Below are 20710 nucleotides of genomic sequence, written 5' to 3'. Positions count from 1 at the left end.
GCGTGCACAATGTTTGTACACCATTTAATGTCTCTCTTCAGCTTCTGAAGTAGCATCTGGTATGACTGGCATGTTTGATCAGCTGAGTGCACATAGTGGAGGAATATCAGAAAGTAGAGGGAAAATAAAAAGGAAAAATAATCCCTTTTCCAATGGCAGTGGATGTTCAGTGGCAAGTTCTGTCATGTACTCTCCAATAGGAACAGCTGGTCAGAATTAATTTCTCAGCTCAGTACTGTTGGTGGATTTGTGTGGGAATGAAATGGAAGAGGAGAGTTCTCAGAAGCAGTGAAGGATTCAAGTATTACTGAGAGACATTTCCACACACAGGTATGTGGAAATTCTGTATTCCCTTGATTTGGGATGGGAAAACAAGAGACAGCAGTCATCAGCACTGTACTCTCATTACATGGGTACTGCACTAATTAAAGGAATTAAATTTGTGTTCTACCTGTGGCTCCGGCATATTGGAAATGCCATGGGGTCTGGGTTTGGAGATCCACAGGCTGCTTCTGCTGGAGCCCTTGGACAATCAAGTTCATTCTGTGTTCTCTGTAGAGCTCTAGGACTAGAACAATATTCCTGGCATCCCTTGGATGTCTAAATGAAGGCTCATCACCTTCTCTTTCCTTTGGCTTCTCACTCCTTTTATGCCAAGATCTTGGCGTAAAAACCTTGTTGCTACCATGATGCCTAAGGTTTGGGTTTTGGGTGTTACTTTAATAAGAGGTTGTTATTATTGATCAATACATAATTTTAAGCTCATTTCTGGGAGGTTTTTGAATGACATTTGGCATCAGCATTAAGTCCCTTCTCCTTGCCAGTCCCAGTGCAACTTTGAAATAACGCTGATTCAAGACATGCTGAAAGGACAGCAGATTTTGAGATGAGAGCCGAAGGTTTCTGAGTTTTCTAGGCCTAGGAGTTATTTGGGAATGCACTGTTGGATACAGAGCTATTTCAGGCTCCTACAGCCAAGACTGATGCTTGGTCACAAAAGCACATCACAAGAGAATGTTCTTATCTCAAAGAATTGATCAGGTAAGTAGGCAAGGCTGACAAAAGGTGGGTCTAGAAGCAAAGAGGACTCAGTTCAGAGGCCTGTTCATAGGTAGGTGTCCAGTGCACTGGAGATGCCTTAAGATAGCTCTGATATCCATGTGGATCTCACGGATATGGCACAGAACTTGCAGGAATCCTTTGCCTACCAGAACACTTGGAGCTCAGGTGAGATACCTTGAGGCACCCTGGGAGTCAGCCCATTCCTCTGTGTGGACAGCTGGACCAGCCCTTAGAACTCCTTGCAAAGTTCATTAAGCCTTGCAGAAGTTCATTAGATGTAGACACCTAAATTTAGGGCTATTGCCAGATGATTCACACTCGAAATTACTGGCCCAAGGTCACAAAGACAACAGCCCCAGAGCCGGAAGTACCCTAGTTTGCACCCAGATGGGTGGAACATGGCAGATTTGGCTCTCCACTTACTGCAGGTCACCTTCACCACCCTCCTGTGGGAGAGAAAAGGTTTGCTGCTCCTTTACAGCTCTGGGAACTGAGGCACGGAGAGGCCAAATGACTTTTCTGAAGCCCCCACGGATTAATTAAAGTGAAAAATCTGTACTGGTAAAATTAAAATACTGGGGTTTAAGACCGCAATTTACACGAGAGTTGATGCAGTCTCCCAATCCTATGCACAGAGCCAGGCTGCTCAGTACCTCTGCCAAAAATTCCTCCCTGTAATCTGTTCTAAACCTTTCAAGGTCTGTGCAGTTGGTTGCATGGTGCATAACTGAGGCCATCAGGAAAGAGAATCCCTGTGCCAGAAGCAGCTTCAGCTGCTTCACTGTGCCTCTTAAGGGCTTCTTTTTACTCTAAATACATGTGAGTCTGGATTTTTTCATGCACAGGACCTTTGTGGACTAGACCCAGATGTGCTGAAAAGTTTGGTGAGGTTTTCAGAGTGTTCTAGTGATGGCTGATTGTCACCTGAAACCACTGTATTTCCCCAGAAACATATGTAAGCTGGTAATTGCATATTAGCAAAACTAACACAGCCATTCAATTATTATTCTCAATATAATAGAATTATTATTCTATTGCTGTAAAAACACCTATTACTGTGTCCCCATTGTTGAGAGAGTACTCATAAAACCAGCTGTCATTTATTTCTGTTGTGAGCAGTTGTGGTTGTTGAAAAGCGTGAATTAGGGGAGATGACAGGAACCTCCCTCGGCAATATATTCACAAAGATGCCATTTCAGGAGTTCAGGGCTTTCTCTGGAGGGCACTCTTGCCAAGGAGCAAGGTGCTTCATCTGCTGGAACTGTTGACAATCTCCTGATTCGTGTGTTATCCCATAAGCATCATGTTTAGCAAGAGTGCAGATGTAGATATGAGCTGAGCAAGAGATTTGCAGGTCTGTCACCTTCCTTCCTGTTCTCTGGCATCCTCAGCTCTGATATTTACCTCTCATTATCTGCATAAAAACCACTACATCTGAATCACTTGCATGCATCAAACACTTGAGAGGTTTGATCCACTTGAATTGCACAGGAAGTGAATTTGATGCCATTCGGGTGTTCCAAGGGCCAGGTGAGTACAAGTTTTAGAAAGTATCTGGCCACATCCAATCTTTGTGTGTGTGCTGGTCATTAAGGTTGTGGTGCCTTAACTGGTTAGATATTCTTTGACCCAGCTTGAAAGTCCTGCTGCTATTTGGTGTTTTGTTGATTTGAGGAGGTTGGTGATATCATGTGAAAGTTTGTTCTGCTGCAGAAGGGATCAGAGAATTACAGAATGGTTTGAGTTGGAAGGGACCTTAGAGATCATCTTATTCTTGACCCTGGGGAAGAGAAGGCTTTGGGGTGACCTCATTTTGGCCATCTTGTCCCTGAAGGGAGCCCACAGGAAAGATGGAGAGAGACTCTTGACAAGGGCCTGGAGTGACAGGACAAGGGGGAATGGCTTCACACTGACAGAGAGCAGGTTTAGATTGGATATGAGGAAGAAATGGTTCCCTGTGAGGGTGGGGAGGCCCTGGCACAGGTTGCCCAGAGAAGCTCCCATCTCTGGCAGTGTCCAAGGCCAGGCTGGATGGGGCTCTGAGCAGTGTGGTCTAGTGGAAGGTGTCCCTGTGCATGGCCAGGGGTTGGAACTGATTGGTCTGTAAGGTCCCTTCCAACCCAAACCATTCTGTGATTCTGTGATCTGGCAAGTGTCTGCTGTGGGGTTCAGAGCAGCACCATGATGTAGCCTGGGTATCCAGATGAGAGTGGCCCCCTGCTCCTTGTCTTTCTCAAGTGTTAAAACCGGTCTCTTTTGGTAATTTGTGCTTTTAGTACAGCTTTGTTTGGAAGCAACAGCAGTCATAGGACCAAAGAGCAAAAGCTGCACAGTCTAGAAGCCCTCAGGATTGTTTTACTGCTGGTATTTGCTATTGATAATGATTTTGTGGCAGCCACCTCTAGACTATGCTGGAGACAGGCTTGTCATTAGTTAAAATATTTCTTAATCTCTGATGGAGTTGGCTGAGCTGTCACACACTGTACATAACTGAATTCCTTATTACTGTGCCTGTCATCCATGTTCCTGCAATACCCTTTTTTCTTGCCAAGTCACTGAATGAACAACCCAATTCACTTTGGCATTCAGAGCTCCCCTAATACTATTTCAGTGAAGGAGCAATGTTGGGGTTTTTTTCCTACTGAGTTCTTGCTGAAAGTGAAAGCCCTGAGGCTTTCGTGTGTGGTTCCTCACAGTTGCCCTGACATTCATCAAAGGACACCCATTCCTGGAGTGTAAAAGTATCACATTACTGGTGACATCTCTCCGTCTGCCAGTGGTGCTAGTGAACATCTGCAACAGCACCACTGGGAATACTTCGGGAACAGGAAAGGCTTTAGAAAATAAAATATGTTTCATGGTATTAAAAAAAAAAAAATCCAGTTTATGTGAACAATAAAATAGTTTGCCCCAAATGAAATTTATGAAAATTCACTGCAGGTGAATTTTTTTCACCAGGGTAAAAAAAGTTTGATAGAAAAGTTTTGTGTCTGTAATTCTGAGTCTTATACATCAATATAAATAGCTCAACAAACATTACTTAAATTACCAAATAGATATAATAAAACATAGTCCCATCTACATGAGACAGATAGAAAGGACTGGTTTGGTTTATCACTTCCATCTATTCACACAGATAAATCACTGAACCTTTTTTAGGACTGGGGCACCAAAAATATAGAAATGAAACCTGCTGGTTCACGAGCAATTAGAAAAGTTCAAGAAAGGGTCTTTATAGGAAGCTCTGGGAAAAAAAAAAAAAAAAGGTCCGTAAAGTCCACTATAATTGTAAAGTTCACTATAATTGTCTCCCTGAACCTGGGTCAGCAAAAACCCAATATGATACCAAAGGTCAGTCAAACCCTCTTCTAAACTGGATTGCCCTTCTAACCCCCTGACCCCCAAAATTCAAAACCTTCATCCTAAATCACTTTTCCCAAAAATACCTATTTAAATTCTTCCGTAGTTTCCATACATCATAGAAACGCAGTAGCTGTCCAGCAGCACCAGCACATGATGTGTTTCAATGAAAAACTCCCAGCACATGATATGCCTAATTCCTAAAGCTGCTTTGAAAAGCTGATCTTTGGTGCTTTGCCCTTCAGACGGGTTTGTGATGGATCTGGTGACAGACCCAGTGCAATGGTATGAGAAATGGTGCTACCCTCTCTTTTATTTGGAGTTTGCCCACTGGGAAAAGAAGAGGATGTATCCACACCCCAGATGACCAAGAGAACCCCATCACTTGGCTTTGGGCTGTTTCTTGGAGGGTGGGGATCCAGGGTCCTGGTTCTGCACTGGTACCCCCACATGGCACCCAATCACTGCGGCTCTCTGCATTGCCCTTGGGCAGTCGCTGGGGATCACTTGGTGTCACTGTCACACCCTATCCAGATATTTCCCTGTCTCATTAAAAACGGTAAATGTGACTCCCCTGGGAACACAGGCTGGATATGAGGGGGTGACTCCAGCTGAGTTTTCCCTGCCTTCCGTGAGTGAGTGAATGAGTGAGTGAGTTAGTGTTCCCACTGTTCTCTGCCCCCTCATTTGGTGGTCTGGACCTATTTGAGCACACAAAAAGCTTGCTGACAGCCCCTTGTGCTGGTCTGAAGGAGTGCTCTGAACAGACTGGTTTCCAGGCATGATCCCACATACTTTTACTGTCTGCAAAGCTGTCGTGGCATGTCCTGAAGAAACCTGCAGAAGAAACGCTGGCCCAGTTCCCACTTGGCCGGGTTGCCGAGCCTGGCAGTAAAGGTCAGTGGTTCACTCCTGGGGGATCCCAGCCCTCTGCATTCGTTTCCGGCCTCTTCCCAGTCCCCTAATCTGATAAAACCGTGTGGGGAGAGGCAAGAGAGGGCGGCGGGGGAGGAGAAGGTGCTGTAACCTCTTACTCTGGCAAAGTTGCGCGACAACCCCACGGTGCCTGCGGCTCGCGGTGCCGTTTTGGTGGCTGCCACCGGGAGATGGAAGAAGAGACATGAAGATCCACCACGGCTGTGGGAGACCCAGCAAGTGATGTACTCACCTGCCTTGTGGAGAAGAAAGCTGAGCGCAGTCTGCAGCTTCTTGTCTCGCTGCCTCTTCCTGCGGCGCGACTTGCTGGGGACAGCCCTGGAGAGAGAGATGCTCGGAGGCAGCTGCGGTGAGTCCGCTCCTCCCTCCTGGCTTTTCCCGACGGTTTGGGGGGGGGAAGAAGGGAGGTGGAGTGAGCTGGAATGCGTGTGGATTGTTTGGGGGCATGTAACCATATGAAATCCCTGCTGGTTTGACTCTGAGCCAGCTGATAATCACCGACTAATCTCGGTGCTGGCGGATTCCACCCGGATTACAAGGGCATGTGTCTCTGTGTCAGAATGGGTGTGACGCCTGCTGAGGGTCTCGGGCTTTGTGTCAGAGGAACACCCCAAAGAGGGGTTTGGGACAGACTGCAAGGATGAACTGCAGGAGAGAAATTTGGGAATATGTCTGTCACCAACACGGTGTTGGGCGTGGATGTCACAGTCTGTGAGGAAGAGTCAAAGGAGAAAATGTGCTTTTCTCAATGCCAGCTGGAGAGGAACCTGGGAGGAAGCTGGTCCTGTGTATTTGCTAATGGAGAGAGCTGGATCAGGTAGCACAAGCTGTTGAAACTAACTGCAGAAAAGTGTTTTCTAGGAGAACTTCCAAGTGCCATTGAAAACATCTCCCTGCTAAAGGAAAGAAGGGAAGAGGAGGATCATCATAATATGTATGAGTATTCTACTTTATCTACTACATTACAGAATCTATACCAGATAAAACAAAGTTAGTGTATAAACCAGGGCCTCAGAAAGCCAAATAACCAGCTCTGTTAACAGCTCTGGAACTGCAGCAGTACTGAATGAATCCCTAGCTGCCTTCCAGCACTGGGAATATCCAAGAACACCTGCAGAAGGATGCAGTTATGACACCTGGTGTGTGTCCTCACGTGAATGTTGTGCCCACAGTGCTTTAGGAAAAAATGGCGTGTGACTGATTTCCCAGTGGTGCTGGCAGTTCCCTCCTGGCTCTGGCAGATCATCACATGCAGCTGCTCAGAGCATTTTTTAGAGGTGAAACCTCCACGAAATATCAAAACCTGGAAATGAAATAATAAATTAGTTAAATTTATAAATGAATAAAATCTGGAAGTTAAATAGCTAATCATTGCAGGGCAGGGTTCTCTTTCTTCCTTTTTTAAAGGGGCCTTTAATCCTAGTCTAAAAGTTAAATTTTTAGAAAGCAAACTATTGTCTTTTCATTAGCTGTAGTCCTGAGGCTTTGTCTAAGGAGCCTTCTCGTTCTAGATTCAGTTGAGTTAATTTCTTTCCAGAACCTGGGATGGCTTCAACTTGGCAGAAAACTCCAGGAATTCTACAACTGGAGAAAGTGGAGGTAGGTAGAGATGCTGTCTAAAACGGGAATTTCTGCATAAACAGGTTGATCATGAAAACCAAACCTAGGAGGAATGCAATCCTTCTACTAGCCCACATTTTCTTCACTAGGCAGATTTCCACTTTTCTTTCTGCACAATCACAAACTTCCCTTAAGTCTTGAAACATATCCCAGGGACCCTCCCACTGGATCACAGCAAGGAATAAAAGGATGGGGGATTTCCCAGTGGGCTCTGACAGGACCAGGAGCAATAAATGCTTGGGGTTGCCTGTTAAGTCTGGAATACTAAAGGAAGTGAATTTTTTTAAATGCATATTCATGTGTCATGGGAAAGCTTAGCTGACCAAAGAGTTAATACTTTGGGGTTTAAACTCTTTGTGATGCTGGTAAAACCTATTATCAAATGAAATATTGGCAGCACCCACTCCTCAGTGCTTGAGATTTGACACTTTGCAGTGAGGAGACATCAGATCTTCAGTAGTTAGAGGTTCAATTTGGTCCCAAAGGTCTCTGTTGTATCTCTGGATGTAAAGAAAAGCCACAAAATGCCATGAAGGTAGAACAGCAGGCCTGCATGGTGGCTTTGGCAGGAGGAGGACATGGGGCATAATGCTCAGACTGTAAATGTTTCAGGACTTGAATTTCACAAGAGAGTGTAAATTGGGATTCAGGACTTCTGATAAACTGTTAAATCCAGAAATGGAATATCAAAGAGCTCCTGACACAGCCCAAAGTAGCCATAGTAAAGAACTGAACGGTTTAGAAGGGATGGGGATTAACAGAGATGTCCAGACTGGTGTGGCATTTATAAAAAAATGAGGGAGTTTGGCAGAGCAGTGATCACATGGGGAACAGGAAAGGAAAGCATGAATGGCACCTGGGACGTTTTTGCTGATATAACATATCCTGGGTGATAGAGCAGGATTAGGAGGAGGTGGCATGGCAGAAAATCTGTTGAGTTTCCCTTTGTTGTAGGACTGAAGAGCTGTTCCAGCAGAGGTAAGTGTTTTGGCATTTCCCAGTGAATTCATGCTTTTTAAGAGAGTCCGCTCTCTGAGCAGGTATAAAAGTGAAGGAGTGGAGAATTTCAGATGTCCTGAGGATTGTGAGGAAGTAACACTGGTGATTGAAACACTTTTATTGTTTAGCTGTAAGGATTTACACTCCTGAAGAGCCACTGTTGCTTTGGCTGCTCCTGTGCCTCCCTGCACAGTGTCTGGGATCGCTCCTTTTGCCCAGGGAGGGCTCCACCTCATCCCAGGAACGATCTGCCTTCCAGCACTGCAGTCCATACCCAAAAATTGTGCTAAAACCTTTGTGCTGAAGCCTTTTGGCTGAGTCACAGCAGAAGGACTGTGGTGCAGCTTTGCAAAGACACAGAGACACCAATTTTCTTTCTGCCACGGAGGGCGCTGAAGGGAAGTAATTAAACATAATTAAATATATCCACCCTGCAGTGTGTGGCGGTGCCAGCTGTGGCTGTGTGTTTTGCTTCCCAGGTCCAAGGACAGACCTGTGGCCACTGGTCTACTCCCCACTTCCACCTCTCTGTGGTGGCACTGGGGCCCTCCTACATGCAGCAGCAGAGGTGGCTGGAGCTGCGGGCTCTGCTGGTCGCCTACAGCCTGGCTGTGGTGGCACTATCCAGCTACATGTTCTACGAGGTGAGGAGGCAGGATTGGCTCCTAGGTAAGCACCTGGGAAGGGTTTGAATTCCGGAGCCTCCAGATTCCAGGTTTGGAACAGCTTTTGCTGATGGACTCTGCTGAAGGGAGTGGGAGCTGGCTTGGATATGTCCCGTGTTTTGCCACAAGAGGAGCACTATTGCCCTGCTGTACTTTATTTCCTCCCATTTCTCAATCCTCCTGCCATTCATGAAATTAACACGGGATTTCATTCATCCTGAATGGATGAATTGCAAGCTGAGATCTCCACATTAGGCACGGAGTGTGTGGAGGATGTGGAACGGCCTCATTTTCTTCGAGTCTGGCTAGTGATGGATCCATCTCTGAGGATGAGAACCACTGATCTAGTGGAAGGTGTCCCTCCCCAAGGCAGGGGGGTGGGACTAGATGATCTTTAAAATCCCTTCCAACCCCTTAACATTCTATGATTTTCCAAAGCTGGCAGTTCTCTCCAGGAGTGCCAAGCACTCTCTATCTTCCCGCTGCTGAGAGTGTAAAGAATGGTTTTTCTTCTGCTTGTTTTTAATGCATAAGCCTTTCCACAAGCCTGCCCCCCTAGTTTATGTAGGCCACTGAAAACTCTGAGAGGGAACATGGCCAAATAGGTTTCAAAAACATTCTGGTGTCAACAAATATGCCGTTTTAGTTTGTATCACAAGCATTACATTAACATGAATTGCTTTTGTTTTGTTTTGTTCTGTTTTGTTTTTAACAAATGCTGCTCCATCTGAGGACAGGTGTGAAAATTGCTTTTCTGTGCTTGGTTGTTCAGTGTACTGGTTACTTGGTCCAGTTTTTGGCTTTCCAATGAACAGGCAAATGCAACCAGCCAAAACAGAACAGCCTCAGATCTTTGCAAAGGAGAACAGTGTCTTCTCAGAGAGACTTAGAAGCCAAGAATTCACTATTCCTGCTGAAGTAGTTTTGAGCCCTCCAGTGTTTACACAAAGAGTTACAAATCTTCCCAGGCCAAATCTGCCTTTTGAGATTGCAACCAGGATGTGAAGTACTTTGTTTTAGGTTTTTACTATTTGTTCATGGATTTTCTGTCAGTGAGTATTAGACTGAGACCCTACTACCTCAGCATTAATGTGCCCATCTTTTTTGGAACAGATGGCATTGAACAGAAAATTGATTTCTATTTGCTTTTTGTTTGTTTCAGGTTCTGGTCATTCAGTCTTGGCCAGCTACAGGTACCTGTGCCAGGCAGTGGATCACATCTGGAGTGAGCTGGGAATGAGGGTACAGTTCTGGAAAAAGCGTGCCTTAGGCCCTGCCCTCCCATGCCTATGCAGATTCTTTTGCTCATAAATAGCAATTTGCATGGCTAAGAAGGCTTTGACTCCAGTTTGTTGTTGCCTGTAAATCTGTTCCACTAAAGTGTCTGCTTCAACAGTTGTTGCATTTTGCTTTAGTTCTCTAAAATTAATCATCTCAGTCAACGCAGCCATCTAAGTTTGCTCTTTGATCACTGCAGAGAAGGTGATTTTACCAGCTGAAGTATCAATATTGCAAACTACCTCTGAAATAGATGTGATTCTTTGCATGCATTATAAGAATTCTGATCGATTCCAACAAGAAAACCAATTTTTATATCCTCTGCTTTGCATGACAGAAATCTTCCCCAACACTTCTTTCAGCAGAGGAGTTTAGCTAAAACTATTCCTTGCTCATCACAGGGGGTTTGAGTCCCACCAGCTTCAGCTTTCCAAAAATGCTGCATGAGTTTTTTCTGTTTGAATTTGGAGTTACAATATCTTGCTTTGAACAGATGCAAGCGTCATATTATCTTTTCAGTTTTTCAGCCACTTGCCGTCTGGAAGAAAAAAAACAAAACAGAAAAACGAAAAGAACCCCTTAATTTCCCCCCCTTGCTGCAGACCCCGGGTGGGCAGGGATACAGGGCGTGGTTGGAAATGTGCTGGTTTTGGGTAAAACCAGCGCCGTGCCCTGCGCTGCCCAGCAGATGGCAAGAGTGTGTTGGTGGTTCTCCTCCAAAGCCGTCCAGCTCCTGGATGCGGTAAGGAGGGCGCAGCTCCTCAGCGGCACCGGGGCTGGAAACAGATATTTCCTTGTCAGAAAGGGGCAGCGTGCCGAAACTGATGTCCTGGGCTGATCCTGTATTGATTCGTTGCCTGTGTCCATCCCGGTGGCTACGCACATTCCCTCCCCAACAGCCTTCCTGAGGCTGGGTACAGTGCTAGGGGAGAGGCTTTAACCTGCCTACTGCCAGGTGGGCTCCCAAAATTGTAGCTGCTGGTGCCACACAGGTTCTGCCATTGCCTGGCTGGCTGATTAACAGTGGTCAGTGGGGCAGGAAAGGAGCTGCAAGGGGACAAGTCCTGACATCTCTGCTGCCACAGTTATCCCGGAACTGTGCACTAAAGCTTTGTGTCCCGTGGGGAATTGAAAGCCCACCTCTTTAGAGCTTGTCTTCAGGTCTCCTCCTGCACGATGAATGAGCTAAATGACTGGACAAGGTCTCTGCTTGGCCAGCAGGAGAAAGCTGTGTCCTAGCCTAAAACTTCACAGCCCTTTGGGGTGTAAGTTGACAACACACTGAAATGTGAATAAACATGTGGATCCTTCCTAGGCTGTTGCCAGTGGTTTGGCCAATCCCCTGTCTGTTTGCATCAGCAACAAAATCAGCTTTTTGCCAGTCCTGAGTGCCTGAAAAGCAGATTCACTTTTTGGTGTGTGTGTGTATGCATGTGCATGGTGAAATACAGTGACCTGACATGTATTCATCTGGCAAAACCATTCTCTTTGCTAATGCAAATTCCAGGAGGGTTTGGCCATTCAACAGTGGCTTTTCTGTGGGTTACTGTCTGGTAGCAGTAAACATACAACCTATGTGCTGAAAAGGACCAGACCCAAGCAGCTGTGAATTGTATGGAAGCTCAGTCAGAGTCTCACATGTGTCCTCTTTGGACTTTGGGACCTCAATCCAGACATAAAAATATTTGGGGCTTTGTGGAAGAAATTCTGTCTTCCAGTTCCTCCTGTAAGTTCTGTTGCATCTACTGAGTTTCACCAGTTTTTATCAACAGCAGAGGAAATGGATTTGGGAGATTTGCACTCATCATTAGCTATTTTTATAACTTTATACTGTGAAATTTTTGTCTAAACACATCGACTCAAGGTTCTCCTCTGCCTGGCTTCTTTCAGGTTTTAATTCTGGGCAAGAAACAAGAGCAGGTGACTTTTCTGCACGTGTACCATCATGGCTCTATGCTCTTCAGCTGGTGGTCAGGGGTCAAATACGTACCTGGAGGACAAGGTATGCTTGTAAGAAATGCTGCTGAAAGAAAACCTTGTGTTTCAGGGCTTTTTTGGGCTGTGGAGGTAGCATCAGCAGATGGGCTGACTGGCAGGTAGGAAGCTCACCTGCTTCCAGAGGTGTGAAAAACATGTGCATTTCAGCTGATCCCATCTGCTCAGCTCTTGGGGCTGTTCAGGCTGCCATGTTCACTGCAATGAGAGTGCTCCAACAGAGTGGGTCCAAACAGAAAAAAATAACATCCCACAGGAGGTCTGTGTATATCTCCTCCCAGAGCAGTGCTCCCTCACTCCCCAGGCAGAGGCCCTGGGACAGCAGCCCAGGTCCTGGCTCCCTGTTTCCTGCTCTGGCTGTGCCCCTGTCTGGGCTGTATCCAGACCACTGCCCCCTTTTGCTCAACTGGAAGAGAAACATCTGAGTACCAAGCCACACTAGGTAGGCCCTATACAAGATGCTGGAGCATTCTTTTTTTGGAAGTCATTTTGGCTACATGAGCCTGACACCAGAATGGTATGAAATGCTTTGGTCAGAAGATCAAAAAGTTTCTCCTCTGCCTTTGAAGCTCTTCTCTGTCTCTGAACACTTGGTATGGGATGGGTATATTGTGGATGCCCAACCCTGGAAGTGTTCAAGGCCAGATTGGATGGGGCTTTGGGCAATTCCAGCAGGACATGGGCCCTGGGAGTTGGAGCTAATTGCCTTTAAGGTCCCTTCCAACCCAAACCCATATGCTGAAGGAAGGGAGAAGCTGATGTGCTTCCACAGCAGAGCCCAGATGGAATGTTCATGCACAGGGGTAGATGTGATGTGTTTTGGAAGCATCATCATAGTGGCTGTGAGCCCTTCACAGGCTTAGCCTGGAATGGGTCATGTGTCTTGTTCACCCTCACCTCTTCACTCCTCAGCCTTCTTTACTGGGATGCTGAACTCCTTTGTCCACATCTTCATGTATGACCACTACGCCCTGGCCAGCCTTGGACCGCGGAAGCGCCAGCACGTGTGGTGGAAGGATTACCTGACCATCCTGCAGCTGGTAATTAGCTCCAAGTGTTCATCCCTGCCCTCCCATGGGTCAGGTGTGATGGCCCCTGCTGTCTGTCACCTCACTGGCTCAGCCTCTGCTTGCTGCCCACAGACAGCAGCACGTCCCTAGGTGCCCTCCTGTGCCACTCTCAGAGGTGAAGCCACTGGTGACCTGCTCCAAATGTTGCTTTCACAAGACTTATCAAGAGGCCTTCAGTGACCATACCAAACCAATTATCCACAGCTTTGTTGTGGGAAGGGGAGAGAAAACTTAGCGATTGGATTCCTCCTTTCTGTGTTGTCTATGGCAGCAGACTGGGGAGCCTTCATTCAGTTCCTTCTGAAAGGAAGAATGTCTCTAACTGTAGGCAAACAGGCAAGTTGAAGAGGAATTTGTGAGTTTTACTCTTTCTCTAGAAAATCCCTTTGGATTTTCTTTCCCTCATCTCTGACAAAGTTACAGATCCTGAAAACCCTGTGTTTTTTCGAAGATACAGCATAATGCAATGATCCAGACAAGGACAATGGGTGTAGGAAAGTTTTCTTCCCTCAAAGAGAGGCTTTGCAAACCAAAAGTATGCAGTTACAAGGGAAGAGGAAGAGGATATGTGTAAAGCAGTGGTGCAGTGAAGGCTGCTCCAGAATTCTCACTTAGCCTGTGTGGCAAAGTAGAACAAGAAAGCATTGCATGGAATAAAAGGGTATTTGTAATGCAAATTATAGCACAGGAAAAAAAAATTAACAGCTTTTTGGTAGGTAGAACTCATTGCTTTGGTGATTTAGTAAAATACAAAAAAAAGGACTAATGTTTAATGTTTAAATGAATAAAGGTCGTATCTGTAGTTCCTCCCTGCAAGCTAAAATACAAATCAAATTAATTCTGGGTATAATAACCTGATTACCACTGAGGAAGAGGAATCTCCCACCTTCAGTTTCCATATTCCAACATCTCAGTTACTGCACTGTGGCAGAGAAATGGGTGAAGGGCAGGAGAAGCTGGATTTGTTCAACCTCCAGGTTCGATGGGCATCTTTCCTGGTGGGAAAACACTGCTAGGCTTGAAAAGCAGGTTCTCAGGGATGTCAGGAGAGGCAAGCAGGTCATCCTCTGGATTGAGAACACTGCTAGGATGTTGTGAGATTTGTGATGGTCTCAGTGGCCAGCTGAGGTGTATCTCATGTAGGTTCCCTAATCTGGCTGCTTCTTTTTTCCACCTCTTCCAGTGCCAGTTTGTGGCCATTGCTGCTCATTCTTCCTACAACCTCTTCACAGAGTGCCTGTACCCTGATGGCTTCAACACCACAGTTTTCCTCTACATCCTGGCTCTCTTCCTACACTTCTACTATTGGACCTGCGTTAGGGGAAAGCAGGAAAAGCTGACTTAAAGGAAATCAAAGAGGACAGTGAGCACAGTCTGATGAACATGCACATTATCTGCTGCTTGTGGCGTGGTTTCAGGAAGAAAATGTATTTGGGGAGTGTGTGTGAGGATCATGTCTTGCCTTCAAATATGCCAGGTTAGGGAGAAGATAGGAATGATGTAAACTCAGGGATTAAGGAACTGAGGAGCACAATTAAGATGAGGCCAAGCTAAGCCAAATCATCACCAGCATAGGAGGCTTTGGGACATTTACAAGATAAGGTCTTTTTCCCTTCCATCTTTAACTCAGTGTCCAAGGTCTAGCAGGCAGCTACAACTCCTTGCCTCCTTTCTTAGGCTATTCAGGGCTTCTTTGCATCCCTAATACTATCTCAGCTTGGTGTTGCAGATCAGGCAGGGTCGTGTGCCTCCAGCCTGGAAATCAATGTCCAGGTAGCAGCAGCAGCAGCCAGGAATCCACAGGGACTGCAGGATGCACTCACCTGTACACTGCATCCCACCCTGTCCTGCTAAGGAAGCTCCTACTAGGACTGGGGTGGTCCTGATGGATTAACTTCATATCAGTATAAGCAGGAAGGAAATTGGGCTTTATGTTGTCTGGCTGGACAGGTGTCTTCACTGTTCTGAAGCTAAAGAAGGCATTATTATTTCATCCTAATAAGAAACTAGTGCAGTGAGAGTTACCATGTCCCATTTTCTGGAATGCTTGTTTGCCCTTGGTTGCTCTCATAACAATAGAGGATTTTAATGCATGAAGATACTTGGTATTGCTCCTTACAGATGCCACAATTGAACTAAAAAGAATAGATTAATGTTCCCTATTCGTAACTTTTTTCCTCCAATTTGTTTTTATTTTTAATACTGCTATTTTAAAATTTTGCTTCTCATCAAACATAAAGAATTTAACAACACCATAAGCAACCACCTCCACTTCCTATTTGTATAAAAATTAATACAAAATTTATAAAATCAATTCATTGGCTAGTGCAAAGCTGCATAGCTCCATTGACTTTAACACATCACTAGTTGGCTTCTCTTTTTGCTCCTAAATCAACGACAGCAAGAACTTGGCACTTATATTCACCTGCAGATTGTTAAATACTGTTAAAGTTTTGATGTTGTAGTGCTTTGAAAATCCTAATTAAACTACAAAGTGGTAATTATTGATTGAATTCTGCTCAGTTGATTAAAACACTACATCTGAATGTATTAGAGAGTAGTGGTATTTTGTGAAACACAAAGGTGTTGAAGGAGAATTAGTGACATGATGCATTGCCAAACCAAATCCACCTCAAATGTAAAGAAGTCCAACTCCACTGGGAATGCCCAGAGGACTAGAGCTGGCCTGAACCTAGCAGATGGATGTACCCCAAAATACCCTGTGTGCCCCACACCAATCTGGAGTTGAGCGGCTACAAAAAATAAATTCAACTTGTTCCTCACTGCTCTGTGTTCATATCCCAGACCTTTTCCTCAGCCCCTCCACACACATATGGAAGATAAAACAATATTCTGCTGTTCCTTGCCCTCCTCCTCTTCACACACATCCACAAAGGACTTGTTTACACTGTCACAAGGGCACATCATAAATGTCCTTCCTTTGATCCGAGCAGTCTCTCTTCTGATTGTCACTGGTGAGTATGAGAATCACTGCATCTGTGCTAGTTGGTTTTCTTCCTGTCAAGTATTTTCTGGGCTAATTAATAAATAAATAGTGACCCTTTTGCATACTGGAATTCTACATTTGTCAGAATTTTAACTAGCAGATCCCTGGGTGAGTCCTTCATTCCTCCCTTAGTTTGGAAAGACAGGAAAACAGGATCTGCTGTGTGTCTAACATACTGTATTCATGTGGAGGGTTTCCCCTGGGGCCTCTCCAGAGATGAAGATTCAGTGCATGTAAAGCTGTTTCATTACTCCTGTCCACTTAATGATTCATTTAGGGCCCTCTCCTGCTTAAACCATCAGTACATTTGGCCCTCTAGTTTCATGGTAGAGCATTTCCTGCAGCTGGCTAAATTATCTGTGCTCACAAAGCAATCTAATGCTCTTTTTCCTATACATGAGTAGGTTTCAACCTCAGTTTCTCCTCACTTTAATGTTTTCAGAATGTAGTTACTAAGTTCACTCATAATTTTATATCAGACTAAGCATCATGTATTTTGATTTTCTTTGATTCATGACTGCTTAAAAATTAGAAATGAGCACGAAATCTGAATGAGATTACTCAATGCTTTTCCACTCTTAAAATAGATGAATTTGTAAACACGCCATTTAGCTTTTTTTAAGGCAGCCTATGCAGCTTAATTCGTGTCTGTGTGTGACAGAGCAATGGATTCTGGAGTGTCACTGGCCACACAGGTGGTAACAAAACCTGAAGGTACAAATCTGTCACCTGACAGCTTGAAGTGACTGATCACCTAAATCAAACACTTCTGTCACCATTTGTTCTAGACACGAACCTTTGATTTATTCCTGTCCCTCTTCCTCACAGCCTGAGTGAGTGGCCTGATCCTGAATGAGTAAGAGCTTTTTGTTGGTGAGACTTCAGTGGCATAGGATGAAGTATTTTCAGTTGACTGATAAGGAGGGATTAAGTTTGCCCAGAAACACCACGCTTTCCACACAGGAACAGACACTGGCATGGAGCACAGCTGTTACGGAAGCATTGATGGAAGCACAATTCACGTGTGAGGGTATTCGCACTGGCAGTGAGGATAAAACTGCAGGGGTATAGCTCAGTGGCTCTGTAGGTTGCTCCTTCAGATTCCACGTGCTTATCTTCATTCTCCTGCTTTAAAATTGGGTTATCCCAGTTGGAACTGTCCACCTGAGCCACCCTATTGTGACAAAACCTTGAGAGCACAGGTACATGCTCCTGGAATTTAACAGAGAATAAAGGCACCGAATGGGATTTCCCCTCTAGAGATCAAGTCCCTGGAGTTAAAGATTACACCACAGCAAAGCACTGGAAGTGAGAATGGGGGAAAATTATAAATTGCAAGCTTGGATGGCTCATGCTGCCTGGTAGAGTCCAAAGCTTTGAGGATGACTTGAAAATATCCTGTGGCAGCTGGATTTGTGAAAAACCTCTGGGCAAATGCTGATTCCACCAATATCAGTGACAAAGGCTGCAGATTCCTCGGGAAGGGGCCTGCCACATCTGTGTGGAAAACAACACGCTCGGCTCCACAGCCCTGTTTGCTGGGAGCAGGCTGGAATGTTATTCAATCTTAACAGATGACCTTTAAGGGCACGGTGGTGTGTAAGTCCCCCCTTATAACATGTGGGTCATTAGACGTTCTCAGAGCAGTTTACATGAACAAGATGTAAAGCGCAGTGTAAGTAGGCTGGTGAAATGAATAAGCTTGATATCTGGTAGTGCTCAGCATCTTTCCTGCTGTTCCAGTCAATGTAAATTATGGATGTTCTGATCAAATTACTTTTGAATTAACCAGACCATTTACTCAGTGCTTACTTTCTCTCTGAAGATAAATGAGAGGGATTCTCATTTTAATCAAAACAAAATACAGAAAAGAAAATCAATTACTATTTAATTTTTTTTCCATCCCTGTGTGATGGAAACTTTCCAGAGGAACTTGGGCTTAAAATTGCAAAGCAATATAAAATGCAGGGACATGGTTGCGTTTTAGCTATTGGATTTTTTTATATACTATCAGAAAATATGGCTCTGTGTGTGGGTTGTTTTTTTTTTTTTTTAAAGGCAAAAGAATTACTCTAAACAATTAAACAAGCAAAAGCAGAATACAGTAGATTGCTTTACTCGAAAAATAAAAATCTGTTGATACAGATGTAAACTACCTACAAGTCAAACATTTAAAAAGATCAGCCAGCCCTATATATAGAACAGTGTGAATGTGCTGAATTCATTAATGAATAGCTTCGTGGATTAGGGCTTGATAGATGGAGTGCTCACATCCAGATGTTTACTGTGATTTGTCAATGGCCTTGTACTTAATCCTCTTGGACAGGAAATATGAGTCTTTCCTCTGGGGTCTCCCCTGGGGACTGTGGCAGTCTCTCTCTCTGGCCTGAATCATCTCAACATGGGATCAGGCTGCTGAGGAATTAACCAAGTGGCTGAGGGATAGATTTGCCTTTAACCCCTTCGGTTTCCTCTCACCTTCAGATGATTTCCTCACCATCTGCCACAACCTCGCTATTATTTAGTCAACACATGGAGAAGGAAAAAAAGGAGTCACCCGTGTCACCCTGGGGTCCCTGTACCCACAAAATGTGCTGAGGGAGACACATGGAGTCCCATCAGTGCTGAGAAGGAGGGCTGTGGGCAGCCTCAAGAGCTTGGTGTGCCTCTCTTCACCTCTCAGCACTGTGTTTTTATTTTTGGGATGCTGCAACTCCCTGTCAGTGACAGGGATGGCCCAGGAGGGCATATTTGTGAGAAGACTGGATGTCCCCAGGGTGTCCTTGGTCAGGGTACCAGAGGGTGTAGTGTGTGCATGAGTGTGTTTGGGTGTGGGTAGGTGAATGCAGCCCCTGCAGACCATCCCCACGGCTCATTTCTCAATATGTGGGACCTCTCCATGGGATGGGTCTTTCATTTCACTGTGGGACACTGAAGGACAGCTCCCAGCAGCCACACCTGGCTATGGAATGGCACAGTGGGAGCTGGAGGGGCAGTGGGAGCAGCAGTGAAGGCTAGGTTTTGTTGTGGATGTGCTGGAGTGTAAGGGACTGATTTTCTGTGCTCAGGGTAGAAAATACTTCTGGCTAAATCACAAGTATGGGGACAAATAAATTCTTTTCAGGGAGTGCCTGGTTAAAACATCAGTACCGCATCTCAGCACTATTCTTCCCTAGTCTGCATGTCATCCTTTCTCTCCAGTACCTTGGCTTTCTGCTGCTCTTCAAGAGAGTGTTCAGGGCCTTTACACTGAGCTGAAAAAACAAAGGCTATTAAATAAAAATTGTCCTTCAAAATTCCCTGCTTGGAGTGGATGTTCCTTCCCCTTTCATGTCATCCTCCCACTTTCTCTTGTCCCTTTTCTCTGCTCTTCTTTTGTATGCATGCATACAGACACCATAATAGATTTCTCAGACCTTTTCAAGCTGCAAAGAAAGTAGTTACAAGTTATTCAAATGCTGTACAAGCAGCTGCATTTTTCTGATCTATCAATTAATAATGTACATTTTCTTCATAGGGTTTTCTGCAAGGTTTCATCCAGGTGAATTTGGGCAAGTCTTTCTTTTTCTTTGTACTTCAGCATAATCCCATCTGCCTTCAAAATCAGGATGCAAACACCGCAGCTTGATACTTAGAAAAGGCTAGAAACTTGAACTTAAATTCAGCATGGTTCCTCCCAGGCATTCCCTGTTACTGATGAAGGAATGGCAGAATGGATACAACCATCTGAGGGGCAGCAAGTTACTTCTCCTCTGTACACTTTATTCTGCTCTGTGTGGTGCCCACCACCACAGATGTCTGAGGATGTTTACTCCTGAAATAAATGGTTATTCCTGAGGCAATGTTTCGAGGGAGAATGCCTTGCATTACAGGAGCTGACAGAGTTGGAAAACCAGAACAGTTTTTGAGTGTGCAATCCCTTCTCTGGTTGTAATCCCTCATGTGCATTGGGAGCAGATCAGCCACTCCTTGTTGGGGTGCACAGGTGTGTGTGTGTGTGGTGTGTCTGTATTTGTTGTGGGTTTTGCTAGTCCCGAAGGGTGTTATCCTACATTTTGCAGGTTTAATATGTTATTCCATTAAATAACTGTAAATCAAAGGGCCGTTATTTTCAAAGAAGAACTTATTTTCCAGATAATTTTGCTTCTACAAATTACTTGTGTGAGTAAAGCGGTCCTTTACTTCACTGTCATGGTGGCGAAACAGGTTGGCACTTCTGTGCTCAGTTCTTGGAGATAAAATGCAAGCCACCACTTACAGAAACCGCTTAATACAATTATGGTTTTCTATTTTGGCACTGCTTTTAATATCTTTGGGCATATTTCATACACAGGGGTAATGTTTTAAATTTAGGGAAACCCACTAGTCACAGTGAATCTAGATTAAATGTTTGATGGAGCTATGAGTAGTAACATAAGGATTTAGGAAAAAATGTCACTGCAGCGATGCCAACTGGAAGGCAAAATGGTCACACTCAATTTTGTTAGAAAACCAGAAACTCTACAAGACTGGAGTGGTATATATACCTACAGGTTCTAATCCTATAGTATTCATATACATATTTAGTGTCTTCCCCTGCAGACCTTGAATAGAATGGATGAGTTTATGGCTTGAATATAGGAAGTAAGATCTTAGCATAGATTGTATTACTGAACTGTAATTGAAGTAATTGTGTAAAGCTGCTTGCTTCTCTCTAATAAAACGTGCATGTACTGAAA

The 20710-nt window shown here is 44.7% G+C and overlaps 1 long non-coding RNA gene and 1 pseudogene across 2 annotated transcripts in view; one reads left to right on the top strand and one right to left on the bottom strand.

Annotated features, from left to right (window-relative positions):
• LOC108448256 overlaps nt 1-5677 on the bottom strand; it is a 29297-nt gene extending 23620 nt beyond the window's left edge. For both annotated transcript variants that reach the window (XR_001864063.1, XR_001864062.1), the window contains exon 1: nt 5591-5677. This is a non-coding gene — a long non-coding RNA (uncharacterized LOC108448256). The remainder of the gene's footprint in view (nt 1-5590) is intronic.
• LOC103619977 lies at nt 5615-20710 on the top strand (annotated as a pseudogene).

Source organism: Corvus brachyrhynchos, unplaced genomic scaffold (assembly GCF_000691975.1).
Source record: "Corvus brachyrhynchos isolate BGI_N302 unplaced genomic scaffold, ASM69197v1 scaffold317, whole genome shotgun sequence".
NCBI classification, from domain to species: domain Eukaryota; kingdom Metazoa; phylum Chordata; class Aves; order Passeriformes; family Corvidae; genus Corvus; species Corvus brachyrhynchos.
This window is presented reverse-complemented; position numbering and strand designations above follow the sequence as displayed.